Here is an 8,337-nt window from a genome sequence, read left to right on the forward strand (position 1 = left end):
TGGCTCTACTTAACAATTGAGCTCTTGCCCAAAGGTGCTTTTCTTTTCTATTTTTAAGGGGAAAAAAGATGACTCCACTTTCTCCATGTCACTTTTGTTCCTCGCTGTGGATCGGACGCCGAGACAGAGATCAGGAATGAAAAACATGTGGAGTGACTCGTGGATGGAGGATGGAAGCAGGAAAACGGCTGCAGTGCTCTTTTCTTTTGGAAGTCATGTCGGCAACATTTCAATCTGCTGACAGCTTTTATTTGGCATCGCAGACATTTTGGCAGGTTTGAATTGGATTTGTAAAATGAGCAGCAGTAGCCTCCAGCAGGCCTGCTGTTAAGGTGCTCGGATAAAAACAGTGATCGAGACTCTTTGATTACAATCATAGCTTTTGTGGGATCACTGTTTCTTGGGATCCTGCCACCTGGTGGTTTTGGCACTTACTGCAGCTTCTGAGCCCCCCCCTCACCAATTCTCTGAAGCTGCAGTAGCTGTAATTAGCCCCCAGGTGACGTTTTAAAGAGGAAAAAAAAACATTCAAGCAACAATAGCTTATTCTTTGTGGAAAAGCTGGTCAAGTAAACTTACTTTGGGTCGATTTGTGGTGTAAGTTTATGCAGGCTTGGCAAAGACTCTGATCTGAATTATGCAAAGACAACAGCGAATAAGCTTTCATCCATGAAAGGACAGTTTTTTTAAACAGACATTCAGACGCATTGCCTTAAAATGATGTGAGCCCGCCACAGTTTTGTTTGCCTCAGCTCTCCATCCATTTTTCAGTCCGTCCTGATCATGTCCCGACAACGGCTGCAGTACAGTAAAAAACAAACATCTGGTCCAGCATTACACCGCCTCTCCAACCCTCCCCGCCCACAGCACCTCAATCATACAACAATCGCAATGCAAAAATATGTGGTTCTCTTTCTCTATTTTACAGCTAACCAGCTTTGACTCTTTTTTAACACAACTTGGCAACTCTACATACAGGTGTTAATGTCTTATTAGTAGCATCTCCTTTAAAAATAACTTTCAAAAACTACAGTACGCTTGCTCGAATGTAAAAAACAACAACAACAAAAAAACAAACAAACACGATGAAAAAAAAACCTGTAAAACTCAAACAACCAAGCTTTTAGCACTTTGCTCTGGCCCCGCTCAACCTCGAGTTAGAAAACTGTGCTCAGGCATAGCTGCCCTACAAAGGGGCAAAAACTACAACCGACTTTAAAAGGTCAAAGGTGACAGATGATCTTTAAATCTTATATGCTAAAGAAAAACGACAATAATAAAAAAAAAGATATTCTGTGATATACAGCCTATCATACTAGGACGTCCGAGGCTTACTGTTCAGGTTCATACAGTTTTTTTCTCTTTGCACGTCTAAGAGTGTTTAAAACTTCTGTCTCGTCTCTCCGTAGCACTCGGCTACTTGGTTGTAACATTCCCTCCAAAACGAAGAGTAAATAAAACAGATATGAATAAAAATATCCCTTAGCTCTGCTCGCTGGAAGTACGCCAACTTTACAGGAACTGTGAAGTTCTGGACCGATACCCAATAACCCATTCAGATATTTTTTTTCCAACTGTTAATGTTTTTTTTTTATTATTTCAATCTTTGTGCCAAAAATCATTATAAAACATAACTGCCCTCTTTTAGAGCCTTTCAGCTCTTCAGTGTCTTTTTGAACATCTTATCAATGGAAATTAATCGGACAACAAATAAACATTGATCACTGATATCTGCACCTGCTGTTACCAGTCAACAGGGTTGATATCAACCATTATTTGTATATTTTAGAGCATCCATATGAATCTATCTTGAGAATCCTGGTTCTGAAAGCCAACTCGAGCCTCTGTGCACCCAGCTGACTTCCCAAACCTCCAGATGACCAGGTCAAGCACCATCAGACAGCAGAAACTCCATCAAAAAGCTTCCCTCTAATCACGACTCCTGCACTTTGTTCTCCTGCCTGCCTCTGTGGAAAATTTAAGACATGTAGACTGTTGTGTTAAAACAACGCTGTAGGCTAACGGCTGCCTCAGTAGCTGCTTTTGGACCAAACCAGACCTACCAGTCTTTGATCTGGTTGCATTTGCACCAGTAATACAAACTCTGAAGTGATGTATTTCCCAGGCCAGTGCTTGGTAATTTCCAATCACCTCCTGTTGTGGTCTTTTCATTTCCTGTAATCCCACTCTATCTAGTTTATCACTAGGCAGCAAGTTGAAGGGAAATGCTAGCAGGGACTATGTATTCACATCATGTTCTTTGTTTCAGAGAGGTTCGAGACAGCCTGGACTTCACTGTCAGTTCACTTCTCTGCGTTTTGGTCCATTTTTAAGGCTAATATAAGGAGCTGTTCTTTACATGCCTAACCTTTTACCACCATTTACTTTTGCTGGCCCTGCATTTGCATGTTCAGCTGCTCAAAATACACTTACATCCTGACTAATCACATTACATTTCCCTCACTGAAAGTTCCTCGAATGTTGCGGAAGAACTTAATTCCCAGGAGGACATAAAGAAAAAAGACCTTAAAAATGGAGCTCTATGAGCGACGAAGGACCCGCAATTTGTGTAAAAAGTGGGGTACATCATCCGTTGTTCCCAAAACTAAGGTACAAAAGCAACTAGTATCTCCCAACCTATGACCCTGTGTAGGATGTTCTTATATGAAAAGGATACAAAACCTCTCTCTGCTACATAATTACACATATTATTGCTTTTTTCCAAATTCTGAATAATTCAAGGACTACGTCTAGAGTTCTCCTTTTTGATGCCACTTCTGGGACAGTCTTGATGTTTCTACAAACAATTTGGAATATATATATATTTTTTTTTATCCAATTTGTGTCAGGAAAACAAAGAACTCTTCATTACAAGCTTTCAGCTTGCTATCTCATCTTTTAACATTTAGCCAGTGCAAGATTGATGGAACGACAGATAAAGATTGGCCGGTGCCATCGGGAAATGTCATCTTATTTGTGGATGGGCCAATGGCGGTCAGCAAGGCAAATATTGATACAGTGGTGCATCCAGAGCCCTTTAAACTGCCTTGTTCAAACAGTCCAAATATCCAATGATATTCAATTGAGCATCACCGAGGAAAGGACGAAAACAAGCAAATATTTACATTTGGAAGCAGAACAGAAGTGGGAACCAGTGATTCTGATGATTCAGCTGATAAACTAATTCATGCTATGGTGATCGTTTGATCATGTCAGCTCTGGTTCTTGCACACAGTTTGCCATATAATGAAGATGGAGGTGATATTTTGCTTAAAGAGGTCACATGTAGAAAATAAAGTTGTGTTTCAGTGTACTGTGAAACACTGTAAACTCACACTGCCCCTTATTACGAAGCTCAAATGGTCTCACACTGTCACACCATCACACTGCAGTGCTTTAAAAGAATTCAGCCAAATCCGTTTCTGGACATTAAAGGTATTACTTAAATATTTAAAAAATTAGTGCAATTTTAACTTTGTGGGGTTAAAAAAAAAGGCGCTGAAAGGTCACGTCTTTATCTGGATCCCAGTCGGCGTCCACTAACTGGGTGCTCTTCTTATCAAGCCTTTTTAAGAGATTTAAGCAAATCTACCGTTTATTCATTCAAGCCCCAACCCCACCCTTCTGCAAAATGTCACGCTACATAAACAAACAAGCACCTAAGTATTTATCGTGGTGGCACAGGGCCACGGAGAGACAATCACCACATCCTCCTCCCTGTCATTAGTCTCCTCTCTCTTCCTCTCTCCTCTCACTCCTGTGTCTTTGTCTGGATTGAGGCTTTGCTCGTGTGACGGCAGAATGCCGCAATGCCTCGTCTGTCCTGGGAGATTCTTAACAAACATCTCCTCCTCAAGAAGAACAGCAGCACCGCCGCCGCCTCCCCCTCCTCCTCTTCCCCTTACTGCTCAAGTCTTAGATAATTATAATTATTTCTCACTTGGTCACTTGGTTCAACAGTCTGGTTGATATTCACCTCATGATTGGCTGCGTCTCTCATGTGGACACTCTGATTGGCTGGCCACAGCAGCCAAGGGAATATGGGGACAGATAGACCTTCCTCATCAATAGTGTGATTATTAAAAGGTGCGGTTAAAACAAAAGAAGACAGTCGGACCACGGCGTCCACGCGCGCACACATACACACACACACACACAGCACTGACGTGCTCGGTCAAATGTACCTACGCCCAATTAGTTTCAGATTTGCATTCGAATAGCTCATATGTATGCACACACGCACGCATGCAGCAACATATTTGGCAGCCTGTTCTCTTGTTGTTATAGACAGCTCACCCACACACACACACACACACACACACACACACACACACAAACACAGATTTACACACACAGACCCACACACAGAAGTGGATACAGATATACAGGAGGGGAGAGTTTGGCAGGGATTTGCATTCTGTGAAGAAAATGGAGTCGAGACAGAAATGAAGCAGTGGTCGATGGAAAATGATGGTTCACGTAATGAAGCAACAAGGGACCCACACTATTTAGCTGCTTCCTTTGTGTGTGTATGTGTGAGAGCGACCTAGGGCGGCAGCAAAGAAGAGAGAGAGAGAAATGTATACATAAAGAGGCGGCGAGACAGAAAGATGTAAACAAAGAGAATGGAAAACAGAGAGACAGGCGAGGACACGGAGAAAAGAGGGAGGGAAGAAGACGAGAGAAAAAACAATTGGGGAGATGAAGAGAGGGGTGGGGAGAGGAAGAGAGGGGGGTGGGAAGTGTCAGAGTCCTGGCTGCAGTTTTGCTGCTGTCCCATTCAGGAGTACAGGATGTTTAAAAGGCAGCAGCAACTGGACATCTGGGAGGAAATTTGTAGATTAAAAATCCCCTACTGCAAAAAAATCTGAGTGTTGGAGATTTGCGTTACTTATAAGGGATTTTTATGTTTTTAAAAAAATATCCAGGAAGAGTCGAGCTGTAGTCATGACATGCAGCGTGCCCGCAACACATCTGCACGTTTGATATCATACACATATACAGACTCTGTGCTGTGTATATGTCACTCTGCAGGTGTGTGTGTGTGTGTGTGTGAGAGACAGGGGGAAAAAGAAAGGTATGCCGCTCTCGGAGGCAGACAAAAACAAACAGCCACTCATCTCAACCTCTGTGCACATACCACCCACACACCCACACACACACACACACACACACACACAGACCTTGCAGAGCTGAGCACCCAAACCACCCACACACAGTGACAGACATGCGCAGTCGCCCCATGAAGCCAGACACACACGTATGCAGCACATAGATCGAGACGCAGACCCAGCCTGGCATAGGCATGCGCATCACACACACACACACACACACACACACACACACACACACACACACACACACACACACACACACACACACACACACACAGTACCACTGTCAAAAGCTCTTTCTAGTGAGGAGGCAGACATTAACATGCCATAAATGGAGATAGAGGGAAGCGAGAGGAGAGGAAAAAAACTGCATACATACATTAATATGCGCACACACACACACATTAAAAGCACACCCACACATTCTGTTCGCCCACAGATACACACACACACACGCACACACAAAGCCTTTACAAACAGCTCCCCAACCCACCCTGCAAGAAACCACACACACACACACACACACGTACATACACAGCCGTATGCATGCATGCATTCACACCAAATCATCCGAGCGTCCCAGCCACCACCCTCCCCCCCTCTTCATCCGTCCCTCTTCTCTATGGAGGCTTACACTGTCCTCTCCTTCCCTCTCCATCTCTCCCAGATTCTTTTTGATTCCCTCATTTAAGACAGTGCTCTTACACAAAACACTGCGAATGAGCCAACGCACAGAAAAAGAAAGCAAAACAAAAAAAGTGCAAACTGTCCATCCCCCCCCCCCCCTCTCCATCCTATATCTTTCTCTTTTTCTTTCCTTGTTCATGTCTCACACTTGTTCTGTCCCCAGGTATCGAACTTGGTAGAGTCTCTGTGGATCGTACCATGTGGTCCATCACAGAGGGTGGGGCAAGGCGCCTCCCCACTTCCTCCTCTTGGCCTTTAGGTGCTTGTCTCAAGACTAAGGGTTCTTTGACTAATAGCATTTGATTTACATCTAAATATGTATATTAAAAAAAACAAACAAACACATAAACATCTTTCCTCATAAAACAGGTTTTAAAAAGCAGACAATTTTTTTTCATAACACTGATCTATAAAAACTGGTTTCGTTCAACGCGCCCCAGAGGTTGCTTTTTTTGGTTCCACACTAAGATCTTGTACAGGGTTGTTTCTGCGTTTCGCTTAAGAGACAGTCTGACTACAGACTCTTTGCTTTGCGTGTGCGAGCGTGTGTCTGTATGTGTGTGGGCGGTGGGTAGAGTCACAACAGCAATATGAAACTGTGACAATGATATTAAACAGTTCAAATAGCTCCACTTGCCCACTTCACTAGCATTAAGGTGCTTCAGGTTTCTTCTATCGCAAAAACACGGGCCACGTATGATTAGGAAAAAGAAATAAAACCTGTGTCCCGTTTGGGTTTTGCCGTGCTCAAAAAACAAAAAATCCACATTTTTGATGTGTTTGTCACAGTGGAAAATTGAAAGTAACGCACGCAGGAAGACAGGAATTAAGAAAGGGGGAATATTTAAAGTGACAAAAGATTTTAGCAAAGCCTGACTGACACTGGGATTTAGAGGAACAATGAAAACTGAGATCAAAGATGCATTAATCTGCTATTTAGGTTTGATTGTGGGCTGATCCATTTGGTTCCATTCTTAATTGCTCTGTGTGGAGGCATTTCGAGCCTGCTACTCTTAACTTTGACTAAATCTAATAAAAAGTTCTTCCGTCACTCTCATTAGGTTTGCTTTAACAATTCTTAGAAAGCTTTTATTAAACTTGGAGTAATGTAACAGGGTTATCTCCATTAACTCCATTAATATTATTTGACCTCACCTGTCTCTTGTCAGCACCAGTCGCAGCACTATTTCAGTCTTGATTCAGTCTCAAGACTGAAAGAGTAGCATCAGTGCACACCTGTGCTGTCTATTCAATTACAAGTTATAGCAGGATAAAGATTTTCACATATTTTTCTGGATGTGCAGGTATATACAGTCTCAGTCCTCTCCATTGCAGCACCAACTGTCATACTGCAGTTCACCTCACTGCCAACTTAGTGACTTTGCTGGAACATTTAGCGCCATTTACTGACCTTTTCCTCAAAAAAAAAAAAAAAAAACTCCTAGCAAAAAGCGCTACTTCACAGATCTTCACCACCTACAAGAACTCCCCTCAGAGTCAGATGCATCTCTCTCCTCCTGCTGCTTAGCGAAGCACCAACCAAAATCTGAGCTCTGCGTGATACAACAATGCATTTCACAAACTAGCACTGCGCTCTGAGACCGCTAAGAATATTGTAAACAATAAAGTGGAAGTCGCTCTTTCCATTTCTACATCGCTTCAAGGATGATTTTCTTTTTCAATAAAGAATAACATATATGGAAATACAGATTCATCTGTATTGCCAATATTGCCCAATCAATATGTATCAGTCAGGCTCTAGTTATTAGTTCATTGTTATTGATTGCCACTGCTTTGATTTGAACAGGCAAGATTAAAGGACTGAAATTAAAAGCTGGTTATAAAACACACTGAACATCCATTTCAGGCAGCACAGTGGCATTGATGATCAGAGTACCAGTGGGACTAAATCAAACGTTCCTCTGGACCTGCATTCAACTTCAAACTGAACAAGAGCAGAAAGCCCTTTCCAGGGTTTTCTTGATGACTGTATTCAGCTGCGTTGCCAAAGCTGAAGGCCAGTTTTTTTTAAAAGAAAAGATCTACTTCTGCACTCTTGTTCTTTTTTTTCTTGAAAGCTACCACTCACACACGCAAGTACCAAAAGCAACCATGACTGCAACGACTTTCAGGATTGTTTCTATGCCAACATTTCTCTGACTTCTATCATTTAGCAGCTTTCCTTTTTTTGTCATTATAAGCACTTATAAAGCCAGGAATTTCACTTTCAAACAGACGCGCACAACTTTGAGCCACTTTTCTATCTGCTGCATTCTCCTCAAACACAAAATGTATCTGAAACGTATCGCTTCGATGCGATTCCCCTTTAATTCCCACGTCGCTCTGGTGTACTGTAGCCGATGCAGCTGACAGCCCCCAAATGCGTATTAGCGCATGTATGTGTGCTCACTGCAGTGATGGGTGAATGAATCGCCCAAGCGTGTGTGAAACGCTCTGTCTGGCCTCCCTCTCTCTCTCACACTCTCTGCGGCAGCACAAACTGTGCGGCCATTCAGACGCACACCTACATGCGCGC

Source organism: Copadichromis virginalis, linkage group LG6 (genome assembly GCF_057382275.1).
Source record: "Copadichromis virginalis isolate Kocher_CV1m ecotype Utaka linkage group LG6, C_Virginalis_male_GT1.1, whole genome shotgun sequence".
NCBI lineage: Eukaryota > Metazoa > Chordata > Actinopteri > Cichliformes > Cichlidae > Copadichromis > Copadichromis virginalis.